Below are 25,791 nucleotides of genomic sequence, written 5' to 3' on the forward strand. Positions count from 1 at the left end.
GAGTCTCCTGTATTTTTCCACAGTCAAGATGGATGTCTGTTTCCAGCTATTCCACAGTTTTATTAATATCATAGGTCTAATTCTCCGAGAGACATTTGTCCTTTCACTTGGGAGGTAGTTCTGTGTGTCCAAGGTATAGTTTTTCAGATGGCTGAGAATAAAGAGAAGACATCTTGGCTTTTATGGCTCCTGAGAGAGCATATTACTTTGGAATAGTTATTGCTCAGATAATAAATTCCCTGATCACAGTTTATTTATTAAACTAGGTCTGTTCTCCTTAGTGATTTATTTAGCTGTTGACTTTGCTAAGTACCCTTCAATCCTTCAATTTATTCCTTGTCTTTAACTGACATTAGGCAGAACCCCACTTGATTAATTTGAAACAGATTAATATGAGACTTTAGGTTAGGTCATAGTTTTAAGAATGATTTGATAGGGTCACTAGTGGCTTTAACTGCAAGGTTTATGTTAGATATTTCAACAGCAATAGCATTTAGCATGAGTCCAGAGAGAGAAGCTAAAGACTAATGGTAACCTTGCTGACAGTCCTCAGGGTTTTTGTTTTCCATCGATTCTTTTGCATCATCCCTTGGCTGATGCTGGCTATGACACATCTCACTGGCCTATCTTTGGCCTCATGTAGTTCTCCTGTGTAGTTTCATAAAAGGTAACAGTTTTGTTTCTCTCTCTTGTCTCTTTGGGTTGACACTAGGTACTTTAGAAAATCCTACTTTAGATGGCTGCCCTATTGTCAAAATCCCCCCCTCCAATTATCGGAGTTGCTCATCCAATCTCCAGACTTAGTGTGTGTATCTACACCTTGCTCATAACTGAGACTCACACGCTCAGTCAGCAGAAAAGAACCTCCCTTCTAACCAAACCAGCCGGAGCTGTAATAAGGATGTCTCAATTTCAAGTCACTGTTTTCATAACTCCTATCTGATATTATAAGCACTGTCAGTGCTGACACACAGTTAGACTGAAATTCGGTCACAGATGTCCAGACAATGGCTGCAAGTTAATTCAAATAAAAACTAGGTGATGTTTATGAGATTTTGATGATATTTCAGTTATGCTGGAAGGACACTTATAATACTGTCTGGAACATGTGTATGTGCCCAGAGGCCTTTTGAGAATGATGCATTTCCTCATCTGTCATTTCATTTACAAAATCATTCCATGACATGGACAGTTTTCTAGGTGGATTTATGGTTTGCTCTTCCAAGCAAACATTTAGGAAATGATGATAATCCTTTTAATGGAACGGTGATTGGAAGAACTCTAACAAATTAAAGCATACGTTTTAAACTGTATCTTTAGTACAAGTCTTAAAAGCCCACCAACTACCAACTGACAAAATTAACATTAGAGACAAGAACAGTACGTAGCACCTGATCCATATAGATGGCAAACTCAGCACCCAGTGTACATTCTGCCTGGTAATGACTCTTCTGTCACACCAGTATATCTTCCTGAATAATGTCTTATAATGACAAAACTTTCCTAACACATGACTCCTATTTGTTTGTGGGAGGGAGTGGGGATACTGGGAGGTGAGAAATTCATGCAGTGTTTTCCACTCTTCCACTAAGTCTCAACTAAAAGTGAAGAAAAATGTATATCCTGAAGGCAGTGACTTATAATCCCCATTTGAACATACCTAATATAAGTTAATATTTTTTTTAATTCCACAGTGCCTTTCATCTGATGATTTCACAGTTCTTTACAGTAATGTCTCCCCGGTACTTCTGCAAGATCCATATGGTTCTACCAGTTTTGCAAAGGAGGAAACTGAAATACATGGAGGTTCACAAAGCATGGCAGAGTTCAGAACAGCCATACTCCTTCCAACCCTTACAAATCTTACTCATAACTAGAGCTGTGTGGACTGCAAAAATTCCATTTTGCAAAGGGTTTTGAGATTTCAAGATTTGGCTTAGTGCCAAATCAAAACAAATCCAAACATTTCAAAATACTGTGCAAAAAAATTCAGGAAAAAATGGTTTTGGATTAATATTTAGTGTAGATTTTGAATTACTCTGAAATACATAATAATACAAAATAAAACGTCACAATAAGAAGTTTCAAAATGTAATACTGAAACATTCCATTCTAAATATATCAAAAATGGAACATTTCAACATTGTCAGAACTTTTATCAACTTTTTTCCCCCCAAACAAAATTTTAGCAAAATAGACACTATTTTGTGGAGCGTTTCAAAATCAGTGGAACCACATTCTCCAACGGAAAAGGATTGTGTCAAAGTTCCCACCAGCTGTACTCCTCACCTTTCTGTCCTCCTGGTAAGCATTCTTCCCCAGTCATCCTTATATTATTGCATCAACAGGGGACTGTGGTTTCATTGTAGTATCTTTACAATCAACAGGCTTGAAAGTCAACGTGAAGCTGTAAAACTGTTCCAAACACGCTGTGGGGGGAGGAGACTCAACAAGTGGTAAGAGCTATACTGATAAGTATCGAGACACGGTAATTCTACCCAGTTCCATGAACTGTATCCCAGTGAAAGCACAATATAGGCACCTGCCATATAGTCATACATTATGGTGAGAATTCAAAATTAAATAAAAATCTAGTTAAATCTAAATGATATTGTGTGTGTGTGATAGTGCGTGTGCATGCGTACAACATCAAGCTTTTCTATAGTGTGTACACACACGAAAAGCGTGATATTATTATACACAAATGCACTACCAACATAAAAGAGAAATAGTCCTGAGGAACAAGAATATTGGCACAAGATCTGTATACCATCTAATACTGAAAGGTCAAATGCTGCAACCATTCCTAGTTGGCAATGGATAACTTATCAGAGATGCCTTCTTGAGTGAATTGGGCCCATGTTTAACAAACCATTACGATGCTTCCTTTCTCCATGACATCTCTGAAACCAAAAACTGATACATCAAGAAAGCTGAAGTGCTTAATGCCTATTTTGCTTCAATCTTCAATTAAAAGGTTAATGGAGACCAGATACAACTGCAGTATTACCAAGGGAGAAAGAACGCAAGCCAAATTAGGGAAAGAAAAGGTTAAAGAATATTTAGATAAGTTAGATGTATTCAAGCTGGCTGGGCCTGCTGCAATTCATCCTAGGGTACTTAAGGAACTAGCTGAAGCAATCTTGGAACAGTTAGCAATTATCTTCAAGAACTCATGGAGGAACTCTGGGTGAGGTCCCAGAGGACTGGAAAAAGGCAAACCTAGTACCTAACTTTAAAAAAGGGAAACGAAGAGGAACTGGGGAATTATAGACCAGTCAGCCTAACTTCAACACCTGGAAAGATACTGGAACAAATTAAGCAATCAGTTTGTAAGCATCTAGAGGATAATAAGGTTATAAGGAATAGCCAGGATGGATTTGGCAAGAAGAAACCACACCAACCCAACTTAATTTCCCTTCTTTGACAGGGACACTGGCCTACTGCTTGGGAGGGAGCTGCAGGCATCTTATATCTTGATGTTAGTAATGCTTTTGATACAGTCCCACATGACATTCTCATAAGCAAACTAGGGAAATGTGCTCTGGATGAAACCCCTATAAGGTGAGTGCACAATCAATACTAGGTCCTCAACATTCAAACTGTGGAAGATGCCTCTCAAAATCCAGCTAGTCCAAGGGAATGGAGAGCCGTTTAGACATGCCATTGGAAGGCAGCTTGTCCCAACCTGATTGTGATCTTTTCCAAGACTTCTCCAACTATCCAAGGAAGGCAGACGATCTCAGATGGGGATTCAATATTCAAAAGAATTGAAAGAACATTCTGCAAGGGACATTTGAAAATGACAATTGACAGAACATTCTGGCAGATAACAGGATGGTATTCTGCTTCTTGGCGCTAAGACACAAGATATCACTTTAAGATTAAATAGGTTTTTGAAGTTGATTGGAAAGGATCCATTGGTGAAAGTTCATATTGGCACTAATGACACATGTCACAGAATACAGATGACTTCATGGAACTCATAAGTATGCTGAAGAAGAATGTCCAAGACATCTTCTGAGATACTTCTTATCCCACGACCACAGGAAGACAGAAGGCAGAAGACTCTAGAAGTGAACCAAAGTGGTTAGGTAAGTGGAGGAGTGTTTGTGGAACATTAATCCATCTTCTATGGGGAGAGGGAGCTATATAGATTGAATAGCCTTCATCTCAGGAGAAAAGGGACTAATCTTCTTGGGGACAAGCTGGCTAGTGTAGTCAGGAGGGCGTTAAATAACAAAAGGGAAGGGTAAAAAGAGGGACAATATGAGCACTCAGCACAAAAATCGAGATGTTGTGAACAAGTTAATCAAAGAACCAACAGACATGAAGAAAAGAAATTCTTTAATTGCCAATACACCAATACTAGGAGCTTGGATAACAAATAAGAGGAATTGGAACTGGAACTGCTCATTTATAAGGACAAATTTGATCTAGTTGGTATTACTGCTGAGATTCCCATGATTGGAAATTTAAATCAATGGTTATAACTATGGATATGATTTTGTCACATTAAAATTAGACAAAATTCACGGAGCAGTCACGGTAAAAATGTACAAAATCAGGGTATGACCATGGTGGGGCTGAAGCCCAAGCCAGAACCCCATTCCCAAGCTGAAGAAGTCACAGAGATCTGTTAAAGTCACAGAATCCATGACCTCCATGACCAAATCACATTCTTAGTTATAACCTATTTAGAAAGGATCAAGTAGGCAAAAGGGGAGAGGAGGGAGTAGCACTCTATAAAAAAGGGCATTACCTGTTTCCAAAACACTGATAACTTGGAAGAAAATGATCTTGAATGCTTATGAATCTATGTCCTAACAGATAAAGCATAAGATGGGGATGTTAGCTGGTGTCTGCTACAGACCACCAAATCCCACTAGGAAATAGGTGCATAAGGAGCCGGTCAGTCTATCTATAATGTGATCATGGAAAACTTCAATTTGAGTGACGTATGTGCAGGGGTTCTCAAACTTCATTGCACTGCGACCCCCTTCTGACAACAAAAATTATTACACGACCCCAGGAGGAGGGGACTGAAATCTGAGCCTGCCTGAGCCCCTTCGCCCCTGGTGGGGGTCCAAAGCTGTAGGGCAGGGGATCCAAAGCTGAAGCCCAAGGGCTTCGGCCCCAGGCAGGGGGCCTGTAACCTAAGCCCAGTTGCCTCGGGATTTGGCTTTTGCCCCAGGCCCTAGCAAATCTAAGCCATCTCTGGTAACCCCAATAAAATGGGGTTGAAACCCCACTTTGGAGTCCCGATCCACAGTTTGAGAACCATTGTGTTAGAGGTCTCCTACTGGCGGCACTAAAACATCATTGGAATTTCCAAAAGTTATAGATAACAATTTCCTAACTCAAAAAGTGTAGCATCCAACATGGGGGAATTCTATATTAAACCATGTCTTGAAAGATAAAGAGGAACTGATCACAGAATTAAAAACTTATGTATAAGTGATCATGACTTGATCACATTTATAATATTCACACAAAATAAAGAATTTAATCAGAAAAATGTGAATGATAACTGGGAATTGTTTAAGAACACTTTACTGGATGTTCAAAAAAACACAATTCCACAAGCTAGGAAGAAAGCTGTATTCATAAACAAAAAAAATGGTTTACAGGGAAAGTGAAGTCAGCTATAAAAATTAACATACATAACAAATGGAAGAAAGAGGAAGTTGACAGTATTGAATACAAATCAGAAGTTAGAAATGTAGAAAATTGATAAGGGAAGCAAAGGGACACCAGGAGAAATCTACAGCAAAGTTAAGAAAAAGAGATTTCTTTATTTAAGAAAATAGCAAATTATGTCATATGATATGATAACACTTTTTCCATTCCACTTGTATCTCAGCAGGATATTAAATAGCAGCTACTAAAGTTAGACATTTATAATCAGCAGGTCCAGAAATCTTGCAATCAGGAGTTCTAAAATAGCTGGCTGAGGAGCTCACTAGATTGTTAATGTTGATTTTGAATAAGTCTTGGAACCCCAAGGAAATTCCAGAAGACTTGAAGAAAGCTAATGTTGTGCCAATATTTAAAAGGAGTAAAAGGGATAACCCAAATATAATTATAGGTCTTTCAGTCTCACATCAAGCCTGGGAAAGATGATAGAGTAGCTGATACAGGGGGTGGGGGTCCAGGACTCGATTAATGATACAGGACTCGATTAATGAAGAATTAAAGGAGTGTAACATAAATAATGAAAATCAACACAGGTTTATGGAAAATAGATTCTGTCTAACTTTATATCGTCTTTTGATAAGATCACAAGTCTGGTTGATAAATTTAATAGTATTGATATAATACATTTAAATTTCTGTACGGCATTTGACTTGGTACTGCATGACATTTTGATTAAAAAACTAGAACGCTATGAAATTAATATGGCACACATTAAATGGATTAACTGATAGTTATCAAAAACATAAGAACAGCCATACTGGGTCAGAACAAAGGTCTGTCTAGCCCAGTATCCCGTCTAGCCCAGGTCCGTCTAGCCCTGTCTTCAAAGAGTGGCCAATACCAGGTGCCCCAGAGGGAATGAACAGAACAGGCAATCATCAAGTGATCCGGACACCATCCCTATCCATCTTCGAATCATAGAATATCAGGGTTGGAAGGGACCTCAGGAGGTCATCTAGTCCAACCCCCTGCTCAAAGCAGGACCAATCCCCAATTTTTGCCCCAGATCCCTAAATGGCCCCCTCAAGGATTGAACTCACAACCCTGGGTTTAGCAGGCCAATGCTCAAACCCCTCTCCCCCGCCAATGGCTAATAGCCATTGATGGACCTATCCTCCATTAACATATCTAGTTCTTTTTTGAACCCTGTTATAGTCTTGGCCTTCACAACATCCTCTGGTAAGGAGTTCCACAGGTTGACTGTGTGTTCTGTGAAAAAATACTTCCTTTTGTTTGTTTGAAACCTGCTGCCTCTTAACTTCATTTGGTAACCCCTAGTTCCTGTCTAAGGAGAAGGAGTAAATAACAGTTCCCTATTCATTTTTTTATTTTATAGACCTCTATCATATCCCCCCTTAGTCGTCTCTTTTCCAAGCTGAAAAGTCCCAGTCTTATTAATCTCTCCTCATATGACAGCTATTCCATACCCTTAATCATTTTTGCTGCCCTTTTCTGAATCTCTTCCACTGCCAGTATTTTTTTTTTTTGAGATGGGGCAGCCACATCTGCACGCAGTATTCAAGATGTGGGCGTACCATGGATTTATAGAGAGGCAATATGTCATTTTCTGTCTTGTTATCTATCCCTATCTTAATGATTCCCAACATTCCGTTTGCTTTTTTGACTGCCTCTGTACATTGCGTGGATGTTTTCAGAGAATTATCCACAATGACTCCAAGATCTCTTTCTTGAGTGGTAACAGCTAATTTAGACCCCATCATTTTATATGTATAGTTGGGATTGTGTTTTCCAATGTGCATTACTTTGCATTTATCAACATTTCATCTGCCATTTTGTTGCCCAGTCACCCAGTTTTGTGAGATCCTTTTGTAGATCTTCTCAGTCTGCCTGTGAATTAACTAGAGCAATTTTGTATCATCTGCAAATTTTGCCACCTCACTGTTTACCCCTTTTTCCAGATCATTTATGAATATGTTGAAAAGGACCGGGCCCAGTACAGACCCCTGGGGGACACCACTATTTACCTCTCTGCATTCTGAAAACTCACTATTTATTCCTATCCTTTGTTTCCTATTTTTAAACCAGTTATCAATCCACGAGAGGACCTTCCCTCTTATCCCATGACAGCTTACTTTGCGTAAGAGCCTTTGGTGAGGGACCTTGTCAAAGGCCTTCTGAAAATTTAAGTACACTATATCCACTGGATCCCCCTTCTCCACATGCTTGTTGACCCCCTCAAAGAATTCTAGTCAATTGGTGAGGCATGATTTCCCTTCACGAAAACCATGTTGACTCTTCCCCAACAAATTATGTTCATCTGTGTGTCTGACAATTTTGTTCTTTACTATCATTTCAACCAGTTTACCCGGTACTGAAATCAGGATTACCAGCCTGTAATTGATGGGGGTCACCTCTGGAGCCCTTTTTAAAAATTGGCATCACATTAGCTATCCTCCAGTCATTTGCTACAGAAGCTGATTTAAATGATAGGTTACAGACTACAGTTAGCAGTTCTGCATTTCACATCTGAGTTCCTTCAGAACTCTTGGGTGAATACCATCTGGTCCTGGTGATTTATTAATGTTTAGTTTATCAATTTGTTCCAAAACATCCTTTAATGACACCTCAATCTGGGACAGTTCCTTAGATTTGTCACCTAAAAAGAATGACTCAGGTTTGGGAATCTCCCTCACATCCTCAGCCATGAAGACCGATGCAAAGAATTCATTTAGTTTCTCCACAATGACCGTATCATCCTTGAGTGCTCCTTTAACATCTCCATCGGCCAATGGACCCACTGGTTGTTTAGCAAGCTTCCTGCTTCTGATGTACTTAAAGTTTTTGCTATTATTTTTTGAGTCTTTGGCTAGCTGTTCCTCATATTCATTTTTGGCCTTCCTAATTATATTTTTACATTTCATTTGCCAGAGTTTATTCTCCTTTCTATTTTCCTCACTAGGCTTTTACTTCCATTTTTTTAAAGGATGCCTTTTTGCCTCTCACTGCTTCTTTTACTTTATTGCTTAGTCACAGTGGCACTTTTCTGGTTCTCTTACTCCTTTTTTTAATTTGGGGTATACATTTAAGTTGAGCCTCTATTAGGGTGTCTTTAAAAAGTTTCCATGCAGCTTGCAGGTATTTCACTTTTGGCTCCTCATTTTTGTGTAGTTCCCCTTTCTGAAATTAAATGCTACAATGTTGGGCTGCTGTGGTGTTTTCCCCACCACCGGGATGTTAAATTTAATTATATTATGGTCACTATTACCAAGCAGTCCACCTATATTCACCTCTTGGACCAGACCCTGTGCTCCACTTTGGACTAAATCAAGAATTACCTCTCCTCTGAGTTCCAGGACTAGCTGCTCCAAGAAGCAGTCATTTAAGGTGTCAAGAAACTTTATCTCTGCATCCCGTCCTGAAGTGACATGTCAATATGGGGATAGTTGAAATCCCCACTACTACTGAGTTTTTTATTTTAATAGCCTCTCTAATCTCCCTGAACATTTCACAGTCACTATCACCAACCAGGTCAGGAGGTCGGTAATATATCCCTACTGCTATATTCTTATGATTAGAATATGGAATTACTATCCATAGAGACTCTGTGGTACAGTTTGGTTCACTTAATACTTTTACTTCATTTGATTCTATGCTTTCTTTCATATACAATGCCACTCCCTCACCGGCATGACCTGTTCTGTCCTTCTGATAAATTTTGTACCCTGGTATTACTGTGTCCCATTGCTTATCCTCATTCCCCTAAGTTTCAGTGATGCCTATCATATCAATACCCTCATTTAATACGAGGCACTGTATTTCACCCATCTTATTATTTAGACCTCTAGTATTAGTATATAAGCACTTGAAAAACTGGTCACTTTTTAGCTGTGTACCATTACATGATGTAATTGAATGGGACTTTTTTTCTTTTGACTATGACTCATCAGACCCAACCTGTATTTTATCGTCTTCCATCCTCTTCTCCTTACTCCTTATTCTCTAGGACATAGAGAATCTCCATTAATAGAGCCTCCCCTAAGGGATGTCTCTGTCCAAGCCACATGCTCCTCCGCACCTATCGGCTTTTCCCCAGCCCTTAGTTTAAAAACTGCTCTACGACCGGGGCAGCCCATCCATATAGGTGAACTAGGCGGTCACCTAGGGCACCAAGTTAAATGGGGTGCCAAATTTGAGGAAAAAAATCAAATTTTAAAAAAAATAAAATGAAAAAAATACAAATAAAATAACAAAGATGTCATTATTTCAATTCCCATGCGTGTACAGAGAGAATATGAATTATAATTCATTTCTCTACATTTCTGAGAATTTATTAATATGTCAAACCTTACTTACTGCAAAAATATATATTTTAGCAAAAAAAAATTTCAATTTGTGACATAGGGTCAAGATGTCCCACTCCACAATTTTGATAATCAATAACTCAGCCACAATGAAACACATCCGCCAGCGACAAGAGCTGCAGTGCTAGTAACACCTAACTCGAATATACATCCAGGTCACATAGCCGAAAATTTATGTAGAGCGGAGATATTGCATGTTGATACATGTCAAATGGTCATTTTAACAAACGTTGCAGGTAGATGGTTAAGAATCAAGTGAATACTGCGGAAAATTGTATTTCTTGGTGCCAAAGAATAAAGAATAATGTCTTTCAGCATTATAAATCCAAAATGTGAGCATATTTAAGCATTAATAAACCTTAGCATTATTACTGGGCTGTATAATTATGAACTTTTCTTTGTTATAACTAGTTCACATGTAATAAATAAGGTCCATAAAAGAAAAGTAACAGCGTTAACGCTTAATAGACTATGAAAGTGATGACATCACACTCCAAGCGGGTAACCGTGAGGAAGGGGATTACTTTCCAAACAACCGGTGTCAGGTTATAATGTCGAAAAAGATCATTTTGTTTCTGTGTAAACACTGTAACTAACTGTTTTAATAGGTAATGGAGTGTATGTTACTAATCACTGAACCTTTAAGCAGTGAAAAGACATGTTGGGATGGCTGCAATGTGGTTTAAATCACCAACCATGTGGTGTGTAAGCCATCCTTAACGCTATAATGCTTGCAGTCAGGAGCACAGTACATAACAATATTCAAATACCCCATGGCAGAAAGAGGAAAAAGAAAACCCTCAGGAGCTGAGTATCGTAAACAAAAGGCTGAGAAGGAGAAGGACCAAGCAAAACAGCAGGGATCCTTCCTGAAATATCTTCTCTTTAATCCAAATAAAGATGGAAGCAGTTCACAGCATCCAGATGAAGGAATTTTACTTAGAGAGGAAGTTAGCTCATATCCGCAAGGAAGCAGTTTGGAACATCAAGATGAAGGTATATTACTTCGAGATGAGGGTAACTCACAACCACAAAAAAAGCAGTTTGGAAACTCAAGATGATGGAAACTTACCTCTAGATGAAGGCAGCTCACAGCATCAGACTGATATGGAAGTGGAGAAAATGTATTCACCTTCAGAGATACATGCAGAAATTTAAAGTAAACGAAGTAGAAGGAAGAAAGGATGAGAAAGTTACAAACAAGTTACAGTATGGGGACCCAGCTTCATGGCCCAGATGTGATGACAGAGTGCGGCAAAGTCTCATTAAACATGGACCCGAATAAGTTCATGAATTTCCCTTCCCTAAGGATGGAAATAAAAGAAAATTCTCTGCTCAGCATTACAAGAGGAAACTCATTAATGGGGAAGAAATTCATTGAAATTGGTTACAATATTCAGTGTTGAAGGACTCTGTTTTGCTTTTGCTGCAAGTTGTTTAGAAATCAAGTTGTTTGCATCTGTTCTGAGTGAAGTATCTTGGTTGTTGACGGTTAAACAAGGTGTCTCGTGACCTCTGGTATGGTGTAAAGTGAGGGCATTTGTCAGGGGGTGGTTGTATGCCTAGTGTATGCAGCGCCATTCGGAAGGCCTTCATGGTATGGAGGACGTCGTCTGTTTGAGACGAGAATAGTTTATCCCTATCAAAGGGGAGGTCCTCCACTTTTAGTTGCAGTTCGTTTGGAATTCCCAAAGCCTGCAACCATGATGTTCTTCTTATAACTACAGCTGTTCAGGCAGCTGTGTCCGCTACATCCATTGAGGCTTGCAGCGTTGTGCGGGCTATTAACTGACCCTCGTTGATAATGGCATTGAGTTGAGGACGTTTATGCTCGGGGAGGTCCTCCATGAGCTCCTGTATTTTACATCAAGTGGGGAGGTGTTGCAATCTCTTGGAGGACAGGATTAGAATTCAACATGATCTTGAAGAACTGGGGAATTAGTCTAAAATCCACAAGATGACATTTAATAAAGACAAGTGCAAAGTACTACACTTGGGAAGGAAAAAATCAAATGCACAGATACAAAATGGGGAATAGCTGGCTAGTTGGTGGCACTACTGAAAAGAATGTGGGAGCTACAGGGGATCACAAATTGAATACAAGTCAACAGTGTGAGGCAGTTGTGAAAAAGGCTAATAACATTCTGGGCTTTTATTAAGAGTAGTTTCATATGTAAGACATTGGTATTTTTCCTGTTGCACTCAGCAACGGTGAGGCCTCACCTGGAGTACCTTGTCCAATTCTGTATGCCACACTTTAGGAAAGATGTGAATAAACTGGAGAGAGTCCAGAGGTGAGCAAAGAAAACGACTGAAGATTTAGAAAACCTGACCGATAAGGAAAGGTTAAAAAAAACTAAGTGTGTTTATCCTGGAGAGAAGAATGAGGCGAGACCTGATGATAGCCTTCAAAATACACTAAGAGCTGTTATAAAGAAGATGATCAATTGTTCCCCATGTCTATGGAAGGTAGGATAAGACATAATGGGCTTAATCTGTAGGGAGATTTTGGTTAGATATTAGGAAAAACCTTGTAAATATAAAGGGTAGTTAAAGCTGGAATAGCCTTCCAAGGGAGGTTGTGGAATCCCCATCATTGGAGGTTTTTAAGAAGAGGTTAGAAAAACACGTCAGAAATGGTCTAGATTTACTTAGTCTTACCTCAGTGCAGGGGGCTGGACTTGATGAATACTCTAGATCCCTTCCAGACCTAAATTTCTATTATTCTATTATTTTCATTTGCCTTGCTTACAGAGGGGCACTTAACTGAGCCAGGATTTTACCTAAATATGAGCACCGAATAAATGTGTTCCAATTTTTTAAAAAGATGTTTGCAGAATTGAGAGTTTTAAACATATTCAAGAGAAAAAACATTTGCTAGGGAGGTAAACTATGGAGTATAAGTGGAGCCACTAGGCTCCAAAGGAAAGCTACCAAAGGAAAGGAGATAGAAGAAAGACTTGTAAAACGTGTGGTTTTACAACCAACAAAACAACTTACTTTAAAGGGAATCAGAGTAGCAGCCATGTTAGTCAGTATTCACAAAAAGAAAAGGAATACAGACTAACACGGCTGCTACTCTGAAAACTGTCATTATGCAAGGCACTGAATTTAGCCGTATGGAGTGGAAATCTATCAACTTCATGAAAAAACTTGTACAGATACACACAGACATCATCTTCCTTTCCAAATGCAAACAGATGGACAACGTACCAAAAGGACTGAAGGTAAAAAATCCATTACAATCTACATACCACACAGACTATGCTGACAGCTTGTGCCACACGCTCTCAAAGGAACTGCGGAACCACCTGACCAACATCCTCTACAGCAAACAGGGAAAGATTAAGAATGAGCGCTCAAAACTGGATACTCTCATAAAAAAAAACAACCTTCCACACAAACTTCCTCGTGGCTGGACTTTACAAAAACTAGACAAGCCATTTACAACACACACTTTGCTTCTCTACAAAAGAAAAAGGACACTAAACTTTCTAAACTACTACATGCCACAAGGGGCCACAACAGTGGTTCCCTTAACCCACCCAGCAATATTGTTAATCTATCCAACTATACTCTTAGCCCAGCAGAAGAATCTGTCCTATCTTGGGGTCTCTCCTTCTGCCCCTCCACCCCCATGAACATGATACAGTTCTGTGGTGACCTAGAATCTTATTTTCGACATCTCCGACTCAAGGAATATTTCCAACACACCTCTGAACAACATACTAAGACCTTCCTACCAATACTACAAAAAAAGAAGGATTCTGGGTGGACTCCTCCTGAAGGTTGAAACAACAGACTGGACTTCTACATAAAGTGCTTCCACCGACGTGCATGGGCTGAAATTGTGGAAAAGCAGCATCACTTGCCCCATAACCTCAGCTGCGCAGAACACAATGCCATCCACACCCTCAGAAACAACTCTGACATCATAATCAAAAAGACTGACAAAGGAGGTGCTGTCGTCATCATGAATAGGTCAGAATATGAACAAGAGGCTGCTAGGCAGCTCTCCAACACCACTTTCTACAAGGCATTACCCTCTGATCCCACTGAGGGTTACCAAAAGAAACTACACCATTTGCTCAAGAAACTCCCTGAAAAAGCACAAGAACAAATCCGCACAGATACACCCCTGGAACCCTGACCAGGGGTAGTCTACCTGCTACCCAAGATCCATAAACCTGGAAATCCTGGACTCCCCATCATCTCAGGCATTGGCACCCTGACAGCACGATTGTCTGGCTATGTAGACTCCCAACTCAGGCCCTATGCTACCAGCACTCCCAGTTATCTTGGAGACACCACTGACTTCCTGAGAAAACGACAATCCATCGGTGATCTTCCTGAAATCACCATCCTGACCACTATGGATGTAGAAGCCCTCTACACCAACATTCCACACAAAGATGGACTACAAGCAGTCAGGAACAGAATCCCCGATAACACCAGGCAAACCTGGTGGCTGAACTTCGTGACTTTGTCCTCACCCATAACTATTTCACATTTGGGGACAATGTATACCTTCAAATCAGTGGCACTGCTATGGGTACCTGCATGGCCCCACAGTATGCCAACATTTTTATGGCTGACTTAGAACAACGCTTCCTCAGCTCTCATCCCCTAATGCCCCTACTCTACTTGCACTACATTGAGGACATCTTCATCATCTGGACCCATGGAAAAGAAGCCCTTGAGGAATTCCACCATGATTTCAACAATTTCCATCCCACCATCAACCTCAGCCTGGACCAATCCACACAAGAGATCCACCTCCTAGACACTACGGTGCTAATAAGCGATGGTCACATAAACACCACCCTATACCGGAAACCTACTGACCGCTATTCCTACCTACATGCCTCCAGTTTTCATCCAGATCACACCACACCATCCATTGTCTATGGCCAAGTTCTACGATACAACCACATTTGCTCCCACCCCTCAGACAGAGACAAATGCCTACAAGATCTCTTTCAAGAATTCTTACAACTACAGTACCTACCTGCTGAAGTGAAGAGACAGACTGACAGAGCCAGAAGAGTACCCAGAAGTCACCTACTACAGGACAGGCCCAACAAAGAAAATAACAGAACGCCACTAGCCATCACCTTCAGCCCCCAACTGAAACCTCTCCAACGCATCATCAATGATCTACAACCTATCCTGAAGGACGACCCATCACTCTCACAAATCTTGGGAGACAGGCCAGTCCTTGCTTACAGACTGCCCCCCAATCTGAAGCAAATACTCACCAGCAACCACACACCACACAACAGAACCGCTAACCCAGGAACCTATCCTTGCAACAAAGCCCGTTGCCAACTGTGTCCACATATCTATTTAGGGGGCACCATCATAGGGCCTAATGACATCAGCCACACTATCAGAGGCTCGTTCACCTGCACATCTACCAATGTGATATATGCCATCATGTGCCAGCAATGCCCCTCTGCCATGTACACTGGTCAAACTGGACAGTCTCTGTGTAAAAGAATAAATGGACACAAATCAGATGTCAAGAACTATAACATTCAAAAACCAGTTGGAGAACACTTCAATCTCTCTGGTCACTCGATTTCAGACCTAAAAGTTGCAATTCTTCAACAAAAAAACTTCAAAAACAGACTCCAACGAGAGACTGCTGAATTGGAAGTAATTTACAAACTGGATACAATTAACTTAGGCTTGAATATAGACTGGGAGTGGATGGGTCATTACAAAAAGTAAAACTATTGTCCTTTGTTTATTTCCCCACACACACACACACACACACACACACACACCCCACTGTTCTTGTGAACTGCTGGAAATGGCCCACCTTGATTATCACTACAAAAGGGTTTTTTCCCCCGCTCTCCTGCTGGTAATAGCTCACCTGAAGTGATCACTCTCGTTACAGTGTGTATGGTAACACCCATTGTTTCATGTTCTCTATGTATATAAATCTCCCCACTGTATTTCCCACTGAATGCATCCGATGAAGTGAGCTGTAGCTCACAAAAGCTTATGCTCAAATAAATTTGTTAGTCTCTAAGGTGCCACATGTACTCCTTTTCTTTTAAAGGGCATGTTTGAACCACAATGTCTTTTAAATTACAACTTACACTTAAAACTTAAACTTACAAAACCCATGTGCACTGACTTTTGGGAAGGCAAAAGAGTTAAAGAATGTTTTTTCATTAACACTCCCCCAGAGCACTATAGCTCATTCAGAGACAGACATTCCAATAGTATGGTTCTGGGTGCAGTTGAAAGAGCATAGATTTGGTAGATGTTCAGATACAGAACAGAACAAAACTAGCCAGCAGAGACTGTCTTGCTGTCCTGACACTAGTACAACCTGTTAAAAATATTAATGTTTCCTTCAATATAAATGAATTCAAATATTGTTTTCCTGAATAATAAAATATTTGAAACACACTTCATGGCTTCAAGCATGAGATACCATGCAGTACTTACACCCTAACAGAAGGCATTAACCACAGGGGTGGAAGATAAATTACACCTACAAACCTTTCTTCTTTTATTCTGCTTTTCTGAAAGACTGCAATAAAAAGTCATATAACATGTGATGGGGAAAGAGCAAGCAAAGGACTAAGCAATTAAATTCCACTGAAAACAAATACATCTATAATATGAATGAAAGATGCATTGAAATATTTGACACTTGTTTTCCTGCAAGAAGACTTAGCTTTTCACAAGAATCTTTTTTTTTAAAGAAAGAACAAGACAATGATGACACTCCACAAAAAGAAAAGTGTAAGTGCCAATCAAAAGCTCCATACAAAAGGCAACAAGGTGTGTCCAAACTATTAATGATACTAAGGGATTCCCCACTCCCGCCCACCCCGGCATTTCATTTTTGAAAGAAGTAAATAAACTAAAAATCACCAAATCATTTTAAAGGGCAGTTTCACTCTAAAACATCAAACTCCACAATATCATTTTTACAGTCACAATTTATGGTCTCTCAGTAACTTCTAAATCAAATTTTCCACAAGTCACAAAAAATGTTTTGTTTTCCCAGAAGTGCCAGCACTAAAAACAATCTGGACTCCAAAAATCAAGTAGTGTCCCTTTTCTTTTCTCGTACCACCTCTGGTAACAAAGAATGTTCTGGCAAAACTCAGGTATGTAACGTGTACACAAACCCCAATCATCGGGAGAGAGCCCCAGAGCAGCAGGACTGTCTACAGGAACTTTGTCAGCTGGAAAAGACAAAAGCACTTGTGTTTTCCCACTGTCTTCTTTTCTGTGTCCCTGAGTACCCACCTGGGAACCTCTGCTTTCCTTAGACAAGTTCCTTAGCAATCGGATTATATTCTGAGATTTCTTTCTGAAATAGAAAGAGTTAGAGACTTTAAGAAAGAAAAAAAGCAAGTAAGCAGCAAGCACAGGTCATTTGACAGGCTATACTAAGTAAGCTCGTCCAAATCCCAAATTAAATTCCAAAGCACATAGCTCTCAAAATTAGATTATAATCAAATAAATTTTGGTCCTGAGCACAACATCATGGCATTTCCAGTAAGCTAACTTATCTTTCTTCTTCCTCATCTTTTGCTAGAGAGAGATCAAAAAGGCTTCTCTCTAGTCCTTTATTTTGAAGGTGTCATGATTCAAAAACCCCTTATCCAATTTACTTGAAGTTTGGGAGAAAAATGGTGTCCTAACTCCACACCTAACCAATATGACTGATTTAAGAGAGGGAGCAAAGCAGTTTATAATGGAAACTCAGCTGCAACTTTAACATTGGAATAAATGCTGTTACTCTGTACTACCACACAATCTATACTTGCAGAAGAATTTACTGGCAATAGCAACAATTAGGTCTCCTAGGGAGCAAAAACAAGGTAAAATGGTATGATGCATGTTAAGAAAATGAAAAGGAACCTGTAACAAGAAAGAGACTTTAGGAGAAATGCTTAACTGAATGACATTAAACTAGTATCAATTTATAGAATACTCCCCCACCAGAGATCAGGATGAAATTAGCTCTTGTCACTGTTAGAGTGAAATCAAACCCCCATTCTTTCCCACTGGCCTTCCTGCAACTACATAAGACTCCTGCATGGTCCAGGAATCATTTCTCTATAGAAAAAATATTTATGGTGCTGAATGAAGGAGAGGTAGAGACCATGGATTTTCAGACAAACTTGTTTTGTTAGCACCTAGATACTGCAGTAATAGGTGAGCCATAAACATGGCTGTTCAAGTCACAGCTTTCTCACAATGTTCCTTCATGACACTTAGGGGTACATAAACTCTCCCTTATGAAAGTTAAGATCAGATCATCATCTCCTTGGAAAACATAAAGGAAACAACCAGTGGCGGATTAATGATTTTGCCACTCCTGGCCCCTTATGAACTTGTTTTAGTCTTTGTACAAATTCGTTTGAACCCACCGGTAGCTGTTTCCTGCTGCAAGCCTGGGAGGGGGTAGAAGCGGAGCAGCGGTGCACTCGGGGGAGGAGGCAGCAGTGGAGCGGAGGTGAGCTGGGGCGGGGAGCGGTTCCTCTGCCCCCCAGCCCGGGTTACTTGCTGCGGCCCTCCCCGCGCCCCCAACTCTCCTCTGCTCCACCTCCTCCCCTGAGCGCGCTGCCGCTCTGCTTCTCCTCCCTCCCAGCACTTTCGTGCGGCAAGCCTGGGAGGGATGAGGAAGGAGGGGAAACGCGGAGCGCCCGCAGGAGGAGGCAGGCCACGGATTTTGGGGGGCGGAGTTGGGACCAGGGGGGAGGGCACGAGCACCCACCAGCGCCGGGTAAAGTCAGCGCCTATGGCTATTATAAATTTGCCACCCCTGCAAATTTGCCACCTTAGGCCTAGGCCTTGTTGGCCTAAGCGATAATACACCACTGGAAACAACCCTGGCAGAAAAAGGAAGGGTTAATATACTGATAATAGCTACCAAGTTCTCAGACTTATTTTCAGAGATGCTGAGGCCCTCCAGATATCATTGATGTCAATGGGAGTTGTGGGTGCTAAGCACATCTGATAAGGTATGGTGTACAGAGTTTTAAAAATTGTTTTGACTTGGTTACTGTACCTTGAAGGTCTGGAACATTCTGTGCTGGAGTTCAAAAGACTTGTTGGGTGGACAGGGTTGGAACGTGAATTAGGTTGGAAACCTGAACCCAGAAGTAAAGTGGTATTGAATGCAGCCTGTAAATAAGGACCCCATGCTAACTTGGTTTACATTTATTTTATTTTAGCTCCTCCTTATTTCCATAAAATTACCCACTCTAGTTCTTTAAAACGGCATGATTGGCTTATTTAGGTCTTGCAATATAAGTAATTAGTAGAGCTGTCGATTAATCACAGTTAACTCATGATTAAAACTGCAATTAATCCTAATTAATTTTTTGAGTTAATCACACTGTTAAACAATAGAATACCAATTGAAATTTAAATATTTGGATGTTTTCCTATATTTTCAAATATATTGATTTCAATTACAATGCAGAATACAAAGTGTACACTGCTCACTTTATATTAATTTTATTACCAATATTTGCACAGTAAACGTGATAAAAGAAATAGTATTTTTCAATTCACCTCATACAGGTACTGTAATGCATTTATCATGAAAGTACAACTTACAAATGTAGATTTTTTTTTTGTTATTTAACTGCACACAAAAACAAAACAATGTAAAACTTTAGAGCCTATAAGTCCTACTTCTTGTTCAGCCAATTGCTAAGACAAACAAGTTTGTTTACATTTACAGGCGATAATGCTGCCCGCTTCTTATTTACAATGGCACCTAAAAGCAAGAACTGGCATTTGCATGGCATTTTTATAGCTGGAATTGCAAGGTATTTATGTGCCAGACACACTAAATATTTGTATGCCCCTTCATGCTTTAGCCACCATTCCAGGGGACATGCTTCCATGTTAGTAACGCTTGTTAAAAAAAATAATGCATTAATTAAATTTGTGACTGAACTCCTTGGGGGGAGAACTGTATGTTTCCTGCTCAGTTTTACCTGCATTCTGCCATATATTTCATGTTATAGCGGTCTTGGATGATGAGCTGGCATATTGTTCATTTTAAGAACACTTTCACTGCAGATTTGATAAAATGCAAAAGTGGTACTAATGTAAGATTTCTAAAGATAGCTACAGCACTCAATCCAAGGTTTAAGAATCTGAAGTGCCTTGTAAAATCTGAGAGGGACCAGGTGTGGAGCATGCTTCCAGTAGTCTTAAAAGAGCAACACTGCGATGCGGATACTGCAGATCCTGAACCACCAAAAAAAGAAGATCAACCTTCTGCTAGTGGCATCTGACTCAGATGATGAAAATCAACATGCATCGGTCCGCACTGCTTTTAATTGTTATCAAGCAGAACCCATCATCAGCATGGATGCATCTCCTCTGGAACGGTGGTTGAAACATGAAGGGACATATGAATCTTTAGCACATCTGGCACGTAAATATCTTGCGACACCAGCTACAATAGTGCCATGGAAACAACTGTTCTCACTTTCAGATGACACTGTAAACAAGAAGTGGACAGCATTATCTCCTGCAAATGGAAACAAACCTGTTTGTCTAAGCAATTGGCTGAAGAAGAAGTAGGGCTGAGTGGACTTGTAGGCTCTAAAGTTTTGCATTGTTTTGTTTTTGAGTGCAGGTTTTTTTCTGTACATAATTCTACATTTGTAAGTTCAACTTTCATGATAAAGAGATTGTACTACAGTACTTGTATTAGGTGAATTGAAAAATACAATTTCTTTTATTTTTTTACAGTGCATATATTTGTAATCAAAAATATAAAGTGAGCTCTGTACACTTTGTATTCTGTGTTGTAATTGAAATCAATATATTTGAAAATGTAGCAAACATCCAAAAATATTTAAATAAATGGTATTCTATTATTAACAGCATGATTAATTTTTTAATTGCTTGACAGCCCTAGTAATTAGTAATTGCTTCAAGGAAGCCCTAACAGCCAATGCAAGGGTTGCCTCTATCTGCTTGAGACAGGAAGCAAAGCAGATGTAATTTGCCCATGTAGGTACCAGAGTATCATCCAAACTCTGTTTTTTCCTATCATTGCCTCTAGGAGGAGGGATCCAACCTGGTACCTCTGGATTTTAAAGCATGAGCCTCTACTGCCTGAGTTAAAGGACCCATCTCTGCTAGCCAAGGCTCTAGCCAGCTTATCAACCTCTCTGAGTGTCCCAGTCACCATTAGAAGGGAACAGATCACCACACTGAGTTGTTGTAGATTACACATAGCATTATATATAACTTAAGCAAATTATAAAATTTTCACAGAACATCTGTGATTGTTAATTAAAAAAAAGTAAAACTGCAAAGAAAATAAATCTGCAATTATGTTTCAAAACATCACACTGGAACACAAATTGGAAAAAAAATGTAAGACTTTAACTTTAAATTCCATATTTCTTAGTACCCTTCCCCTCCTTACTGCTCCCTGGAACTCTCAAGTTTGGAGTGAACTCATTCTTGCCATAATTTCTTCACTTTTGTCATTTTGTGATATAAGCTTAGTATTATTTCAGCATAATTGTTGTATTTATGCGTTTTCAGTAACAGTTATGTGGCAAAGTCAAATATCATTTACAGTATATTGAAAAAACAAAAATATTAAAAATCAAAAAAACTAAATTATATCGCCTATTGTCTACTTTCAGAAAGCATCTTTCTTCTTCCTATGCTGTCTTTTATTAAAATCTAATACTAATACCGGGTTAATGTGACAGCTCTGAGTATTCAAACCAGGTTTGGAAGAAAAGAAGGTTTTATTACTTTTGCAAAGAAACATAGATAACTTAAAAGTAAAAGAAGGATGAAAAAAATCTACCAATTCTGAAAATAAATAGAAAAGAATGTATAAGCTAAAAAAATTCCAATATTTCTAGTTAATTAGGCTGTGAAGTTTAAGATAAAAATACTAATTCTCTCTGTGGTATGTTATATAGAGTTCCGTTGCTCCCAGATACCCATCTCTCCCAATATAAATTACCTTTATGCGATTCAAATAAAACACTTGGGTAACATTGAAAATTGTCTGATTTTAAGGATAGCATTATAAAGGTGGTATCGTGTATTAATATAGATATATACCACTAATGAGAATTAGAATTTGGATTCGTCAAACCAAAAAATATACATAAAACAACTCAAAAATAGATTTACTCCTGCTGGAATTCTTCAGGCGTGTTATGACTTCAAATGCAACAGTTGCAAAATTCCAGCTGGAGTTCAGCTTCTTAAAAAGCCATTAGACATCAAAGCATAAGTCATTCTTCAGTGAACATTAAATGACAAAGTTTGGATGCCATTAGTGAAGTTGAACGTTAGGGTTTTTGTAAATCATTAAAACAGACGCAACTCAGTGTTCCAGTTATGTCAACATTTTAGAAAGCTTGGAAAATGATGTATTATTACAAACTTGTCCTTGTGGATGGGCCTTAACAATAACACCAAATCCAAAACAGCCCTGCAGTTTTGTTAAGTTTGAATTCTGAACCAAATTCTCATCTGAATTGCTTAGCTTGAGTCTATCTCTAGATAGGATAACACAAAAGAGATCATCTTACCTCCTTTTTTTTTTCCTGTGACTCAGTTACGGTAGTACAGGCCCGCACCTTGTCAAGTAGGTGCAATCAGTTGGAACCAAGGGCTTTTTAGCCCCCTGAATTGCTACCTTCTCCGCATGATGCTGCCCTTCTATTGAGAAGTGGTTCATTTCAGAACATTGCAGCACATTAATTTCCACAGTTGGAGAGAAATGGATGTTACAGAGTCAAACTGATATAATCTGTTTATTTATCAACGCTACATATGCAAGTTCTGTTACTCAAATAGAGACAGACCAAACTTTACACAGGCAGCTCTGGAATCTCCAGCTCAGTCACCAGGCAACTGTCTCCATTGCTGTCCTTCCAGGTCTTCCATCATCCATCCATCTCCTCCTGGCTGGCTGCCATTTCACCCTCCAGTTGAGAGCCAGTATAGCAGTAGCAGATGCATCACCAACCCCCACTGCCAAACTGCTACTGCTCAGATTCATTGCAATAGCTACACAGGTTACTATTTAGAGAAACCAACAGATAGATAACCAACACTTCTTCACAAAGGCACTAGACCAGTTTGCAAGCCAAGCAAAGTGAGCTGGTGATAGAGTCCTGTAGAATGCTCAGTATATGATGCATTTGAGGAACTTCTTCTATAGAAGAGGTTGTGAAAGAAATAAGCAGTGACTCTGGGCTTGTTCATTTAAAAGAAAATTATAACTTTTGGAAAAGAAAGAAAAACCACAAAAGACAAAAGAAAATATTCTTCCATAGCTGCACATTTCTGCCTGATCTCTACTGAACCAGGAATCAAACTAATTAATATAGACTGAGGAAAAGCAATGCAGCCTGAGGGCATGAAACATTCTGAACAATCGGATGGGAGAGAAAGTGGTAGCCTGATACCTCTACCGTGTATTCCTGAGGCACATAAAAAGATAAATCTTTGTTTTGCTCTCCACTCTTAGCCCTTGTTCATTTCTCTCACTCAGCTTTCTTCTGAGCTCCTCATTAAGTTCTTTTGGATTGTTCTACTTTGTTAATAGTTCCTATTGTTTATTCACTTGCTGCTGCTATTCTCCATCACCTAGTAGCGATGATATTGTCACTAGCATCCATGTAGGGTGATCACCATAGACCATGGAGCCTGGCAAGATAATCAAGAGAAAGGAGCATATGAATTATAAATCAGAGGGAGGATGTCACTCACAACCAGAAGGTGACCATGAACATCATGAATACACAGAAGGGTGGGATGGGTGCAGAATATAATCATAGTTAGGATGAGGCTGGATAAACTTAAGTATCTGATTTTACATAGGGTCCTACAGAACATATAACTGCCCTGGGGAGAAACTACAATATCCACCAATGTAGGTTAATAGCTTATGAATCACAGAACAGACTCAATCCAGTTCATTCTTTTCTTCTTAAAGACCTACTATCATGAGTCTTTCTGTCCTTGAAGGAGCTCATGATATTATCGATACTGGCAATATACTGTATATGGTAGAGAAAGACCCATGTATTTGAATTACTTCCACCAGAAATGCTGGAAATCTTTCAAAGTAAAACACTTTGATATGACTCTCTCATGTCAGTAGCCTGCGGTACAACGTGTCTTAAAAAAAAACAGATTAGATTTGTCTAACTGCTTTCTAAACAGATTCAATCCTTAAAATGGAATGAAATTTATTTTTCTTTCTACATTTTAAATAATTTAGTTTTTAAATAATTAAGTGGTTTATTTTAATAAGTTTCTTCTGAACTAAACAGGAAACAACAAAACTGAAAAGTGAACAGAATTTATTAGGAATATGATCGCTTGAGTAGGTTGCAGTAATTTAAAAAATCCATTATACATAATTAAGCAACTTGATTAATATAACTGCAGATTTCCTCAAAGTGTTTTAGTTTAACATATATAGCATATGTAAATAATTCCATAGTAAATGGTGGGGGAATTTCAAACTCTGATCGTAGTATGTATATTACCAAAGCCATTCTAGAATGTTCTTAAAATTAGAATTTGGTTTCTCATCTTCATGAATAATTAGCTTTGCACACATACACATATACTCTCACCCCGTTTGCTCCATCTATACAGCTGGATATTAGGATTTTTTTTTTAAACAGCCAGCTAATGTATAGTAGTTGAATGAGATAGATGAAGATACCCAAGAGGAAATGTGTCATTAAACAAAGTAGAGAATAATTTTTTAGAAACTCCAGAATATTTTGTTCTGGGCTCATTTTACAATGAGAAAAGTAAAACTCTCTTACAGCTGCCCAAGGTGGGAAGTTGTGTAAGCAGAGCCACTGAGCCCTTTCACACACTCGTAGCTGTTCAGCAAGGTCAAAGTAACACGCATGCTGAGGGTAGCATCTGTGTGCCAGACCTTCTCAGGTACATTTATGCACCAAAGATTATACTATCTGCTCAGCCTCTCCCTAGTCCTTGCTACTGGGCTTGGACAGGAGCCACCAACTGGATTGAAATCTTAAGCATTAGGCTGTATCTAACCCAATGCAGTGTTACTCAAATAGTTGATGGAACATTCACCCAGTTTAACAAACATCAAGTTTAACTTTGCATGTGCAGGAGTTAGGTAATGAAGCTGTTTAAAAGACTGTCTAAAAATGTTATGATTGCCTATCTTGCAGAAAGGAGACAATTTGCAGCCAAGTAGTTGGTACATTTTCCTAGTGTATTATGTTTCTCAACACATATTACTGTGGGTGGAGATTATCCTCCTTTTTCTTCAACAGAAAAATGACTTGCCTCCGAGAGTAAACAGAATCTGTCATTCTGAGGGCTGATAAATGCTAACCACCTCTGGAGGTGTTCTTTACTAACATCTTAAAAATAGGGAAATAGCATATCATGGGATCCAGGGAACAAAGAAAGGCTGCGGGTGGGTGGGCAGAAGGGTGAGAAATACCACAATTTAAACATGGATATATTTAGTGTCTAGTTCACACTGGCAATGACAAATAAAATACTCTTTAAAAATACAGTCCACTGTTTAATTAACTAATGATGTTTATATTACATAGCATTTTGCCAGTGAAAGAGGACAGAAAAATGTGCTTTACTAATAAACAAGTTATTTGTTCAGTGACGAGCACAAAACGAACATCGATGGTGGTGGTGAAACTAAATGAACATGATAGTTCCTTTCTAGCCTTAAACCTGTCAATCTATAAAGACAGTTTAGGGA

The 25,791-nt window shown here is 39.2% G+C and overlaps 1 long non-coding RNA gene across 5 annotated transcripts in view; it reads right to left on the reverse strand.

Moving 5' to 3' along the window:
* The window catches only part of LOC140904999 (uncharacterized), a 240,794-nt gene that overhangs the window by 146,418 nt on the left and 68,585 nt on the right, over positions 1–25,791 (reverse strand). For all 5 annotated transcript variants that reach the window (XR_012156703.1, XR_012156702.1, XR_012156699.1 and 2 more), the window contains one exon: positions 17,298–17,361. This is a non-coding gene — a long non-coding RNA (uncharacterized lncRNA). The remainder of the gene's footprint in view (positions 1–17,297; positions 17,362–25,791) is intronic.

This window comes from Lepidochelys kempii, chromosome 1 (assembly GCF_965140265.1).
Source record: "Lepidochelys kempii isolate rLepKem1 chromosome 1, rLepKem1.hap2, whole genome shotgun sequence".
Taxonomy (NCBI): Eukaryota; Metazoa; Chordata; order Testudines; family Cheloniidae; genus Lepidochelys; species Lepidochelys kempii.